Source organism: Podarcis pityusensis (assembly GCF_964106645.2).
Source record: "Podarcis pityusensis genome assembly, chromosome: 2".
Classification (NCBI taxonomy): Eukaryota; Metazoa; Chordata; class Lepidosauria; order Squamata; family Lacertidae; genus Podarcis; species Podarcis pityusensis.
Genome location: NC_138029.1, coordinates 81,046,088 through 81,059,562, shown reverse-complemented (window position 1 = coordinate 81,059,562; position 13,475 = coordinate 81,046,088). Strand labels below are relative to the sequence as shown.

Sequence of the window (13,475 nt, the reverse complement as noted above, 5' to 3'; positions counted from 1 at the left end):
AGGGGCTGCCCTGAGACTGTATAGTATGTTAGCAAGGTAAAAAAGAGGTATGGGTTACCCCTGCGCTATTAACAGTTGTCCAGAAGAGCACATTTCTGTGGATGCTCTTCTGGTCATCTATTAAAGGTTCATGAGTCCTGTTTTCCTTTTCACCTCACCTCCCTACCATAGGGCATAGTGGATGTGGAGCCACACATTGTTTATATTTAAAGGGCCTCCTCCTTTCTATACCTTAAGTCTACTTACCAGCTTTCTCTGAGATTGTGGGATTGTGCTGAAATGGAAGTTTTGAATAACATCTAGAAAGTTTTGAATCCTGGTTGAATAGGGAAATTTAAATATGCCGGACAACACGTATCTGGTGGCATCAGCTAGCCTTTGGAAAACAAAGTAGGTGGACACAATGCTCCTGCTTGGATGGCATAAGACTAGCTGGGTCTTTCTGGGCTCTACGTAACCTGAGATGGGAAGATATCTTCCTTCAAGCATCAAAGTCAGGGATGCCAACAAGATTTCTTGGGACTGGTGAACTGCATGTGGATTGAGCCCCCATAATAGACCACCCCACCCTCTTCATCTGTTGGCAAGAACTTCTGGTAGTGTACATATATTAACTAAGCCTAGCCTCCCACATAGAGCTGTTGCAAATAGAAAAGAGATGGGGGATATTGTTCACAACCTTCAGCTCCTGGAAGGAAAAGCAAAATACAAATCTACAATGCCATTCACTGATCATGTAAATAAAAATTAACAGACGGAAAGCTAGAAAAGCAACCCCACTTGCTTCAGCTTTAATGTTTTATAGCTCTGATATTTACAGTGAAATACCAAAGCAAACAAAAAAAAGTTTGCCAATAAAAATAAAAAAAACTAGCAAAAAATACTCGGGGGGAGGGAAGGGCACTCATCTGCAGGGCCTCCATCCTGCCAGGGTTTAAATTCAATTTATTGGTCCTCATCCAGCCCACCATTGTGCCCAGATACTGGTCCAGAGCCTACTTGGCCACTCCTATGTCTGATGTTATAGAGAAATAGAGCTGTGTTTCACAAGCATACGTGATTACAATTTGCTCCATATTTTGTAAAGCCCACTCCCAATGGCTTCGTATACGTGTGAAATAGAATTGTTGTCACATAGCCATTTCTAATTTGTCATCACACTAGATGCATTGTCCTTGACTGACTGGATCATGTGGACAGCAGTGAGAAGAATGAAAAATATATGTAAGCAAGTTATCCTAACCAGTGTGGGAACACACTCTGAACAGGGCAGCACTGAAACACTACAGAGCCAATCAAATGAGCTATGTGCTATCATCACTGAAAGCAAGCACAGCAAACTCAGGAAACATTGCCCTCATTCTGAATGGGTAACCCCTTTCAGACCACACCCTGGAAAATCATCAACAGGGGAACACTTGTCAATGCTGCTGAAAATAGTTGTGAAAAGCACCTCCCCTTCATTTAGTTCTGTAACGCTCTGACTGCCAAACCACATGGGTTGGATTTCTTGGTGGCAGCCATGCTGCCCAAGTAATGTCTTAGCTGGGTCTGTGTCTCTGAGGATCTGATGGAAACTGGGAAGCAGTGGATATGATTAGCCAGAAGGTAGATTTAAGCTGACATTTGAAAATGAGGGAACTTCCAAGAATCCAAATATTTTAGCATTACAACAAGCTAAGAGTAGCAAGCTCTTTTGCCTCTGACACATCTGTCAGCAGCATTTCAACCTAAGATAATCTGCCTTATGGGGAAGTAGAGTATTTTCTGGTTCTTTCTACCTGTCTCTCAATGACCTCTGTTTCTGTGGATGAAGAAAGACATTCACCACCCAGTTACAGAAGCTTTAATCCAAGAGACATAAATTAGGACTCATAGAACTGGTTCCATGCAGATAACTATGAGAAGATTGTAGCCTGTGTGAATTAGGGGAAAATATGTTTTAAGGTGTGTTCAGGTGTCCATATGTGGTCCTATATATCCTGCTGCATTTGCTGCCATAACACTTGGTCTCTTTTCAATTTCATCTTTGTTTTGGGTAGTTCTGTACCCAATGGGATTAAACTACCATTGGCACATTAAAAAACTAAAAAATTCAGTCCTGTGTTATCTGATGTTACCATTACTTTTCATGCTTTGCATGCCTTAGTGACAGCTGGCAACCAGAATTTTAAATTGTCAATAGTCCAATAAAACCAAATGTATTCAGTTGACATGGGAACATGCTCAACACTTTAGATTCCAGTTCAGTGAGATGAACACTGCTAAGTGGGAGTGAAATGCATAAATGTCATTACCAGTGAGTGTGTTTGCTGGCTGCATGGCTGGCTTTTATCTTAAGCATTCCAATGTAGTATAATAAACTGGTCCATCTTCTCAGTGCTGGAGACCAACACCCTGTCCTTCTAGAAATTATTAAGGTACAAGTTCCCCTAACCTGTAGGGGACTAGAACCTAATTTGTGTAGTTTTGGGATGGTTCATTTCTGACCTGGGGGTCTGGATCAGATTTTTCTTCCCACCCCAACATCTGTCCCCAAGATGATAAATAAAATAGACGTTGCATGTGTAGGTCCCCAAGCCACCCCTCAAAATAATTCACAAATCACACGTAATTTTAGTTTAAGGTTTTTGGCACTATTTTGGCCACAACTTTGTTAAAATACAAAATCTGTGAGTGGTTGCTTAGACATTGGTTATGACTATCTGTCCCCCCACCTGGGACAGAACTGACTTTCCGAACTCCATCGGAAGCCAGTGAAGGGATAACAATGTTGGGGATCAGTTGAGCTGAGCGTCAGTCCCTCACCGCTCACCCAACCAGCTCCCCAAGGCTTGCCGGCCCTGGTCCCATTTCAAGGATTGGACGAAATCGTGGCAAGCCCCGGGATTCCTTTAACGGACTTCCCTTCCAGCACCATTGGAGGGGCAGGCACAGCCTATCCTCACCCCTCCACCACCAGTTTTTATAACCAATGCCTAACCGCAACCTTACAAGTTGTGACGAATTGCTAAGTAGTAGGCAAAAACCAAGTGGCACCAGCCAATCAGCCAAATGGCAAAATTCCTACTAGGCCCCTGCCCCAAGGCAGACGACCCCATGACAGGCAAAGCAAGGTCAACCGGAACACAGGGCAGGTGGGCGGGTGATCCGATGCACTCTGCAAAAGAGAAACCAAAAGCAGTGTGCCCCAATATTTAAAGCCTATGGTCCCACCCACCCAATTTGCTACATACAATTTGCCCCAGCAACCCAGTCAGCCAATCATTGCACCAGGCAATAACTATTAACCTGCCTGGCAACCGAGGGGTGGCCTGGCGGCCCACACCACAACACGTGCTCTCATTTTAGGGAGAACACGCTTTGTGCTGCTGGATTGAGTGAAGAAGTTAAAAACTCTCCACCTTGCCCAGCTCCCCAATGGGAATGCAGATCACCCCCTCCTTGACCATCAGAAATATCATTTTGTGAGTGAAGAGGACTGATAATGCCCCCCAAACTTATTGGTACTCGTGTGTGTGTGTGTGTGTGTGTGAGAGAGAGAGAGAGAGAGAGAGAGAGAGAGAGAATTGCTATCCCATCCTTAATGATTCCTTTAAACAGCAAAAATGTTTGACTAAACCAGGATTGGTTTAAGGAATAAATCCCAATTTGTGGACCATCCAATTGCCCATGGTACAGTTCACAACTTTCTCTCCCCTGAGAGATCAGATATATCAAGACAGCTTCAATTTGAAAAGGATAGGGCAAGAAAAATGACTGTAGCAGGCAAAAAACCTGTGGAAATGAGAATGTTTTTACATTTAGGCATACGGCAGCTAATGTAGAGGACAGGGCCGGATTTAGGTTTGATGAGGTCCTAAGCTGCTGAAGGTAATGGGGCCCTTTATATGTCCAGCTGTCCTTTGTCAACAACAAATTGTTGTTGTTTTCTCTGTGTTGAATATATGCTATATGGTAATTTATGGACCTAATAGGTATCTAAAGCCATTTGCACATAACAAAAATATGTATTTTATCAAATTGTTGAAAAGTCCCTGCAGAATGCAAATTCCATGCAGAATGTAGGCACCCTATATATAGAAATGAGCAAACCAGTGATATTTTAGGGAGCAGGCTAGCAGGCAGGGCCCATTACTTACATCATAGGAGCCTACACAATACAAAACACTCTTGCTGTATGTTGAACAAGCCCTCAGGTGTGGTGGACTACAACTCTCATCATCCCTGACCATTATCCCTGCTGGCTGGGACTGGCTGGCATCCCATTTGTTTATCCCAGGCTTATAACAGCAGAGCAGGAGGTCCTCTCCTACAAGAATCACCTAATTCTTCTCTGAGAGAGGAAGCGCTCAGGAAGAGGAGAAACAGGACAAGCTGGGATATGCCCCCAATGCTTTCAAGCAAGCTCTGGTGGAATGCAGAAAAGAAAGCCAAAAAGGAAGAGATGAAAGTTAAAGAGTTTAAGGCAACAGTACAGTTCAAGTCAGCCTGTGTTATTTTCTTTTTAGCCATGGCTGATAGACACAGCATGACTAAATAGCTAAATATGAGGCTAATTAAAAACAAACACTTCGCTTAAAAATGTATTATTGACCAAAAATATTATTTTCTCAGGAGCTTGTTACACGAGCATTACCGGCTTGATTGGGCATTATTAGCATGTCAATCACTTTTAGGCTATTTGTATAACCTTGTGCCTGGTTTTTTATTGCAATATATACAGATTAAAAAAGTAGATACACACAGTACATAGTTCAGGAATTTGTAATCTCTATTGTCAGTATATTTTTGTTACAATTGTAGCGATGAAGATTTGAGGAAAAGGCTCTGTCCTTCATGGGTCTAGAAATACAAGTATTTCTTCCCTAGTGCTCCATCTCATGCATGCATACCCTTGACTGTTTCACGTTCCATAAAGAGGACCCAGATAGAATCACCTGATTTACTCTTCAATATTTCTTCTGATGTTCATCCTGTTTCTATACAGCAATGAAGCCAATTCATGTGATGTGAGCCCCGAAGAAGCAGAGCTTGAGTCCTCTTCATTCACCACTGGACAAAACCAGCCTTCCTGTTTGGATCCAGATTCAGATTAATGAACAACCCTTCCTGGCTGTCCACCTGTAAAACTCCATCTCTTTTTCTCAGTTCCTTGATGAGAATATTGGTCCCCGTCTTGGTAGCTTCTTGTTTTGACTACAGCTGCCTCCCCGCTCTCTCCTTCCAGTGTTCCACATGCAGAGAAGGAAGAAGAATAAGATGGTATTCACTGTCCCAAATATATTTGTAGTCCTCTCTTTCATTCTGGACATTCCATATGCCTGGGCAGATGTGGAAGCATTCCAGGGGCAACTCTTACCTGAGTTTCCTTTCCTTTGGAAGGAGAGTTCCAAAGATTTGTGGCCTATCACTGACATTTAAGATGCATTATGTAGCAAAATGGGGCGCAGGTGGCGCTGTGGGTTAAACCACAGAGCCTAGGGCTTGCCGATCAGAAGGTCGGTGGTTCGAATCCCCGCGACGGGGTGAGCTGCCGTTGCTCAGTCCCTGCTCCTACCAACCTAGCAGTTTGAAAGCACATCAAAGTGCAAGTAGATAAATAGGTACCGCTCTGGCAGGAAGGTAAATGGCGTTTCCGTGCGCTGCTCTGGTTCACCAGAAGCAGTTTAGTCATGCTGGCCACATGACCTGGAAGCTGTACGCCAGCTCCCTTGGCCAATAAAGCGAGATGAGCACCGCAACCCCAGAGTCGGTCACGACTGGACCTAATGGTCAGGGGTCCCTTTACCTTTACGTAGCAAAATAAGACGAATTTTTTGAGGGAGAGGAGTGAGTGTATTCCATTATGCTGCACTTTATGATTCTGTTCTTAGATTTCTAGGAAATGAAAAGGTTCTATGAAAAGTCATCTGGTAATGAGATTTCTAAAAGAATATAGAAGCTTTGAACAAGTGGCACTGCTTGTAGCAGTAGTTCGCTGTGGGAGTAATGTTTGGGACTAGAACGCTGCACTTGATAGCCTTTGTTTTGTTGGAAATAAAATAAATTCCACACGTTTAATGCATCTCAAAGATAATCTTATTGTGGTTAGTCCTGGAACTCCTTCTTGTTGAGTTCATAAACCTAATACAGGGAAAGATGAATGAGACACTTCAGTTCAATACATGACAATAAAAAAGGGAGAATTCTGATGTAATACTTGAGACACATCATAAGATTAAAGTAGCAAGCACACACAGCAAAGACCTTTACATCACTTAATTATCATTTAAAGGCCATTTTAAGTGGTTTTATGGGCTTTGTGGGCTGATTTTCATGCCCAGTGATGCCATAAAAGAGCCAAAGGAGGAGGGAGGGAGCAAGTGAGCAAATCTGCTTTAACATTTATAATCCTTGGACATCAAAGCGAAAACTGCAATGAAGAACACAGCTCTCCGTATGAAAAGGCATAGCTTGAGATTTGTTTAGATCTCATTATATTAAATTTACATGCAGATGTGTTTCATAAGAGTATGTGCACCAGCCAAGTAATATTTATGGCATCCCAGTGAAATGGCTAAACATCTCACATAACACAAGGGTATGGCAAGTTAAGAAATATAAATATTGTAACTTCAGGAATTTAAGCAAACTGATTGTAACATGCCAGCCTTCAGTAATACAACAGGAGCGTAACATCTACAGTGCATTCTAATTACAGATGTCATGTGCATAAGAAATGTACTTTTAAAATTGTACATGGAGTTCTTTTCTCTTCCCCCAAACCCCTAGATTGGAACTTCCTTACTTTCCTATGAAATGAGGTCAGCGTCTTCACAGAAAGGCATAAAGCAACTGTTGGGATTAACTCCTTCCTTCAGATCTTCAGTGACTACAAATCCCTAATGGATATTCTGTCCATGCTTGGCTGTATCCAGAGACCTGTGAGCAGGGTTCCACTAATGCAATGGCAAGGGGCATTGTGCACCCAGATGTACTGTTTAAAATTCAGGCTTGGCAGTCAATTGCAGGAGACATCCAACTTGTTGGGGAGGGGTGAACTAGGCGAGGGAAGATTAGAGATTAAAGGCCCAGATCTTGATTTGAGAGCTGTGGGTTAAAGCAAAGGCTTTCCAAATATGAATAAAACTGCAAGAACCAAACATGGCAAAATTCAAGCAATGTAATGGGGGTAAGAGGTGTCAGTGCAGATTTTCACCGATCAACAGATTTTTAGGGTGCATTCTGCACAATTCAGACGCAAGAGCAAATAATTAATTCACCTACATTGTTGATGAGTTAAATTTTTTTCCCTTCTTCGTCTCCAGTTAATTTGGGGGGATCTACTGGGTAATCATGTCATTCTAATCTAAACAGGGCTGAAATATTACACATCTACAAGGGAAGACCATAAGGGTTTGGGTTGTTGTTTTTTAAAAAAAGAACTTTTCAGATGTAATTTGCTTCAACTGAACCATGTACAGAAAAAACATGCATCACAGTATGTCATCTGAAACTCTTCTTTAGAATCTTACAGGACATTGCAGGAAAAAACCTGGTTTGAAGCACCTGCGGTTTTCATGACTTTGGTAGGTCCAAGGAGAGAGAGAGAGAGAGAGAGAGTTATTGTTATTGTTATTGTTATTGTTATTGTTATTGGTGTTCTGTTGTGAGCCACCCAGAATGGCTGGGGAAACCCAGCCAGATGGGTGGGGTATAAATAATAAATTACTACTACTACTATATTGTTATTATTATTGTTATATACTATTAATTGGGTTTTTTTTAAAAAAAATCATTTAACATTTTATTCCTGTTGATGTTATGCAGGTTTGCTATCTTTTTCAAAAAAAATCTAAATTGTGTACCATGATGTTAGCCAGAGCTAACATCAAGAGACACAGTATGGCTTGCATAGAAGCTTAGTTAGGATCCAATCCTCCCCACTCTCACTCAGCGGCGTAGCATGGGGGGTGCCAGGGGGGCCGGCCGCACCGGGCGCAACATGGGCGGGGGCGCGCTCGCACTAGCAGCTCTCTGCCCCTACTAAAATCCACGGGTTAGGGAGCCCGCGCTCGCTCGGCTTGGCGAGGAGGTCGCGGAAGGGGGAGAGCGAAGCCTTCTGCCGCGGGCAAAAAAAGGAGAGGAAGCTGGGTGGGCGGGCGGGCGGGCTGGCTGGCGGGGGTCTGGCTGCGCCTGCTGCTGCCGGTGCAGGGCAAGGCAAGCAGAGCGAGGAGGAGAGAGAGGGGAAGGGGGGGGGGAAGCAGCTAGGAAACGCTGCGGTGTGGAGGAGGAATCAATTAAGGAGAGAAAGCGAAAAGCCTTGGAGAAAGGGAAAAAAGGAAAGAAAAGAGGCAGCTCCAGGAGAGCGCGGGGGAAAGAGAAGCCTCGCTGCTGCTGCTGCTTGGGAGAGTAAATTACTGTACTTGCCTTGCCCCGGGTTAGGGGGCGCAAATTATTTGCCTTGCCCCGGGTTAGGGGGCGCAAATTACTTGCCTTGCCCCGGGTGCTGATAACCCACGCTACGCCGCTGCTCTCACTATTGGTGTCTGAGATTTTGCCAAGTCTATTCACACCCATTTAAGACCATCTTCCACAGCCTTCAAGGTTAAAAGTGCAAGCTAAGATTCTCAGACTGCTGAATTCTACTGGCAGAACCAGTTTTGCACTTGTGCAATGATTTATCCACATATTTAGATGCCTTGACTCTGCAAAGGTGGTGGAGAGGGTCATGGCAGGGCAACTGATACAGATTTTCTAGACATATTTCATTCTGTGTTCAGGCCTGATCACAGGACCAGATTGGCCATGGACACATTGAACAACCTTTATGCAGAGGAGGAAACCCTGCTGCCACTTCTCAATCTCTAGATTTTTATTTTCATTGCAAGTAACTAAAACTAAATTTAAAACCTGCTTTCTAGCCTGTGCAGAAGACCTCACTCTGAAGGTCCCTCACTCACACACCCCACCCGTTGCCCTTTATCAGAGTCAGCAAGAGGTGGAGGAAGTGGTAGATAAATTGCCAGCGCAGTGGAAAGAAAGAAAAAGACTTTCCTTTAAAAGTGAGGGAGAAAAGAAATGGGGATGGCAGAGGGAAGTAGGAAGAAGAGGACGGGGCCACAGCAGAACCTGTACTTTATATATGCTTGTGTCAAAAAAATGTGCAAGATCTGGGAAAAGTGGATAGAGTGAGGTTCAATTTGAGTAGAACTTGAAATTGAATGTTGGAAGATTGAGGACAGACAAATGGAAATACTTCTTCACATATTACATCTTTGAACTATGGAATTTGTTCCCACAAGATATAGTAAAGGCCACCAACTTGGATAGCTTTAAAAGGGGGTTAGAGAAATGGGGGGCGGGTTAAGTTGTCAGTCACTGCTAGCTATGATAGCTGGGTATGACCTCCAGTATCAGAGACTGCACTGGTTGCTCAAGAGTCCCAGTGGGGAGGGCGCTCTGGCACTCATGTCCTGCTTGCAGAGTTCCCAGAGGCATGCATGATGGGCCTTTGGTCTGATCCAACAGGGTTCTTTCATTCTGATGACTGTAGAATCACAATGTACGAACACAGTCACTCATCCTTACATCACTATTGCAATACATTGCTAGAGTTAAGGTTACCAGACGTCCCCGTTTCCCGGGGACAGTCCCTGGATTTCAAATCAGTCCCCTGACAAAATCCATTGAAGTTGAAAAGTGTCCCCGGATTCATTGAAAAAAATCTGGTAACCTTACTCTAGAGGCTGCTCTCTTCATTTGCCAATGCTGCCTAAGCCACACCCCAAAGCCACCGCCCCTTCTTCTCTCCTCTCCCTTCTGCCCTTAGACCTCGCCAAACCTCTACAGCTGTCCTGGGCTGCCTGTTTCTTTGTTCGCTGGCTGGGCTGCCCACTGGTTTCTGTCTCTGCCTTATTTTTCCTCAACCTCTGATGGTGCTGTGATGGCCTGGCAGTTCAGAGAGCCCAGTTTGTTACCATGTTGTAGTTTGCAGCCACAAGAATGGCACCATGATGTCATACTTACCTTTTTATTATCTGTATAGGTATTCTTGGTGGGTTCAATTTAATGCATAAAAAAAAAAGATTTGCCATCTTCCCAAGTTATTGTCAGACTTAATGGGATGCAAATGATGCTCTGCCATGGATGCATCCTAATGCAGATTGTCTTCCTGGTGCCCTCCAAGGGGTATTTAAGTGGTGAAGCAGCCAGACAACTACTTCACAGTCAGCCAAGGCTGACGGCAACAAAAGGGAGATGTTGCTACAGATGGAAAATAAGTCCCAGATGTGGTTGTGTGAATTAGCTCTAAGCATACTGTAATCCTGCCAAGTATGCAATTACTAAAGGGTCAAAGGAAACAATGGACAAATTATTTTCTCTAAATTTTTTTAGCTGTGTTACTAAGCCTATCTTGTAAGAAATCAACACAGTATTCCCCCCCCCCCAGACTTGTAATTATTAAATTAGTTAACCGTTTCCCAGGTTCAGAACTGATAAGATGTGCATGTAATGGTTACAGCTACTGCCTTTTAGGTGCAGTTTCACAACATCTTCTTGAAGAAAAAAGAAACACGCAGAAAGCATTGCAACTCAATGTTTAGTCATCATGCTTCTCCTCAACTATGTGCTGCCATGGGGTGGTTTCTCCACTGAAGCACTGGGCTGCATGTAAAATGTCAGCAATTCCACCTGGTTGGGCTCTTCCTGCATCCTCTGTGCTCCTGACTTCTATGAGCTAATCCAGATGCCTTGGTTTTCCCCCCAGCATTCAGCTTGATTTGCTTGCATATAGCTCATGCAGCAGTTAGGCTGTGGCCAGTGTTCCCAGAGCATTTGCTCTTATTTCTTTACACGGTGGTTATAGGACAAAGAACATTCATCCTGATTTGTTTGTGTCTTCTTGTTGATCATTTATTTAATTCTGCAAACCTAATGTATCCCTCCCTCAAAATGCTGACAGTCTGGAGGTACCCTATGACTTTTGGGTAAGACAAATGTTTTATGATGCACCTGGTTACTGTCTGCTATGGCTAGGTAGGAAGAAAGTGAGAGCACTAAGCCGCTCTCTTTTTAAGAGACAAAATGAAAGCTGGTTCATGAGACTGAGGCTGGATCTAGACATATCAAAAAAAGGTTTCAGGAAAATGCATTGTAAACCACACAACGGGAAAACACATTGGTGAAAGATGGAGCTCTACAGCGCCATCTGGTGTCACAGTGTGATAACACATTTAAAACACTTTTTCTCTACTAAAGCAGCTGGATCCTGAATATATGTGCAGCCCTTTTAATAAATGACCATGCCTTTGGAGAACCAGTTGTCTGAGTGGCCTAATAGGACTGTAGATCACTGCTAAGCTCAAAATGAACAGTGTTTTCTTTTGCGCATTACCATTCCGGGTTCAGGGGAGATGTGGCTTGTCCAGATGACCAATTTGCCACAAGCAGTTAATGCACATGTTGAGTTTTAGAAGCCCAGCTTTTGTCTTATGTAACTCAACCTTGGGATTATGTGTATCTGGTACAAACCATCAGTTTTTCTTGATTACCTAAAACAGAGTTTCGCAATCTGTTTTCTAAACATATAACAATTCCTGGCGGATCTCCACTGCCCTGGAACTTCGAAATGAATTTAGAGTTTAGCACGCTTAAGAACCCAGTGTTCCAGTTTAGGGGCGTTTTTCAGAAGCCGGACGTCCGATGCTGTCGGCTATTGTTTCTGAGGCACCTGCACCAATCAGAAGCTGTGTCTTCGTTTTCAAATGTTTCAGAAGTCAAACAGACTTCTGGAATGGATTAAGTTTGGCACTTTTGTTTTTACTATTTATTTTGCATTTTTGTTTTTGAGGCTTTTTTGGTTAATTTGTTTTTGTGGCTGTGTGGAACCCAATTCAGCTACTGATTGATTGATTGATTGATTGATTGTGTGAATGCGGGTATGGATAAAAGCCCCCCCATCCAAACAATGACTATCATAAGTGCAGGTAAGGGAAAAAAATAATTTTAATTTTTATCATCTACAATACCGTCTTACCTATTTTATAATACAGTACATTGATTATTGCTTTCATTTTATGGATCAATGGTCTCGCTAGATAGTAAAATTCATGTTCAATTGCTGTTTTAGGGGTTGTTTTTAAAAGTCTGGAATGGATTAATCCATTTTGCATTACCTTCTATGGGAAAATGTGCCTTGGTTTTACAATGCTTTGGTTTTGGAAAGGACTTCCAGAACAGATTAAGTTTGAGAACCAAGGTATCATTGTATTGAAATGTGAGTGCCTTGTTTCAAAAAAAATCTTAGGATGCTTCAAAGGGAGAGTTACACAGTGGTGTTCTTTGTGCAACATCCCAAAGGAAATCTCCCCAATTTTGCCTGTGGGAATTTCATTGTGGGTGAGGAGAGCATCTTGAGGACCCTTTTCAGGTGTTACACATAAATTGCAAATGGGATATACAAGTTACTCATAATTCTCTGTCAACTCACCACTTCTGCGTGATCTCTCCTGCCTCTTTCAATCTTTGTGTAGTACTTTGCTAAGAGTTTATTAGGGCTAGGTAGAATTCAGGGAAATAAATGACTACTGTTTTTTTAATCTCCTAGAATAGGAATAACAAACACAGCTTGGTTATTATTTTAAGTACTAGTAGTTTTTTTAAAAAAAAAATCACAGTGACCATATTTAGTCTGTATTGGGGCGGGGGGAGATACAGAAAACCAAAACCTAGCCACAGACAACTTGGCCCAAAATCCTCTGAACATCCCATGTGAATTATGTGCGACTTGACCGGCATGGGGTGTGCCAAAAGTATACTTTCATGCACTCATATAAAATTACAAGAAAAATAATTGTAATTTGTAGTCAGAATTGGATTATTATCACCGCTTGATGAAATGCATTCTTGGTCACCAGAGAGGGTGGTCTTGGTTAAAAAATATTTAGTATGGTTTTGCAAAAAGAGAAAAAAAAGCAAGGAAACATTCTGAAACGCTTAGCCAGACCCGTTTCCGGATACTTGAGTCTTATACCTACATTCTTTCCTTAATGGCAGGATGTGGCAGCGCAATCTAGTCAGATGGCACTCAGAGAATGGGTCAAGACCTCACATTCAACTTGAGAATGGGCTGTGAAAGCTGTACAGTGGCATTTATCAAGCTGGCATGATCCAACCTGACTCTGGCTGGGGCCAATGGGACTTGTAATCCAAAACACCCCGAGGACACCAGGTTGGTGAGAACTCCTGTTCATGTTTGGATGAGCCGGGGGGAGGGCTAGTCTTGGGTTATAAGTCTGCCCCCCTCCTCTTTAAAACAATATTTGTTCCTTGAGCAAATGTAGTTAGGATGACACAGGAGTATTATTTAGTGTGTGTTTGTTTGAAACTGGTTAGATGAAGCTGCCATTCCCTGAGCTGACTAGGTCTCCTTTTATTTTGCATGGTCTGCAGCAAAGGAAAACCAGCGGAGCATAAAATGCAAATCAACA

General features: G+C 42.9%; 1 long non-coding RNA gene across 1 annotated transcript in view; it reads left to right on the top strand.

Moving 5' to 3' along the window:
* Positions 1 to 13,139, top strand: part of LOC308472216 — a 71,640-nt gene extending 58,501 nt beyond the window's left edge. The window contains exons 2-3 of the long non-coding RNA XR_013983359.1: positions 7,510 to 7,571; positions 13,042 to 13,139. This is a non-coding gene — a long non-coding RNA (uncharacterized lncRNA). The remainder of the gene's footprint in view (positions 1 to 7,509; positions 7,572 to 13,041) is intronic.
* The last annotated feature ends 336 nt before the right edge of the window (positions 13,140 to 13,475 follow it).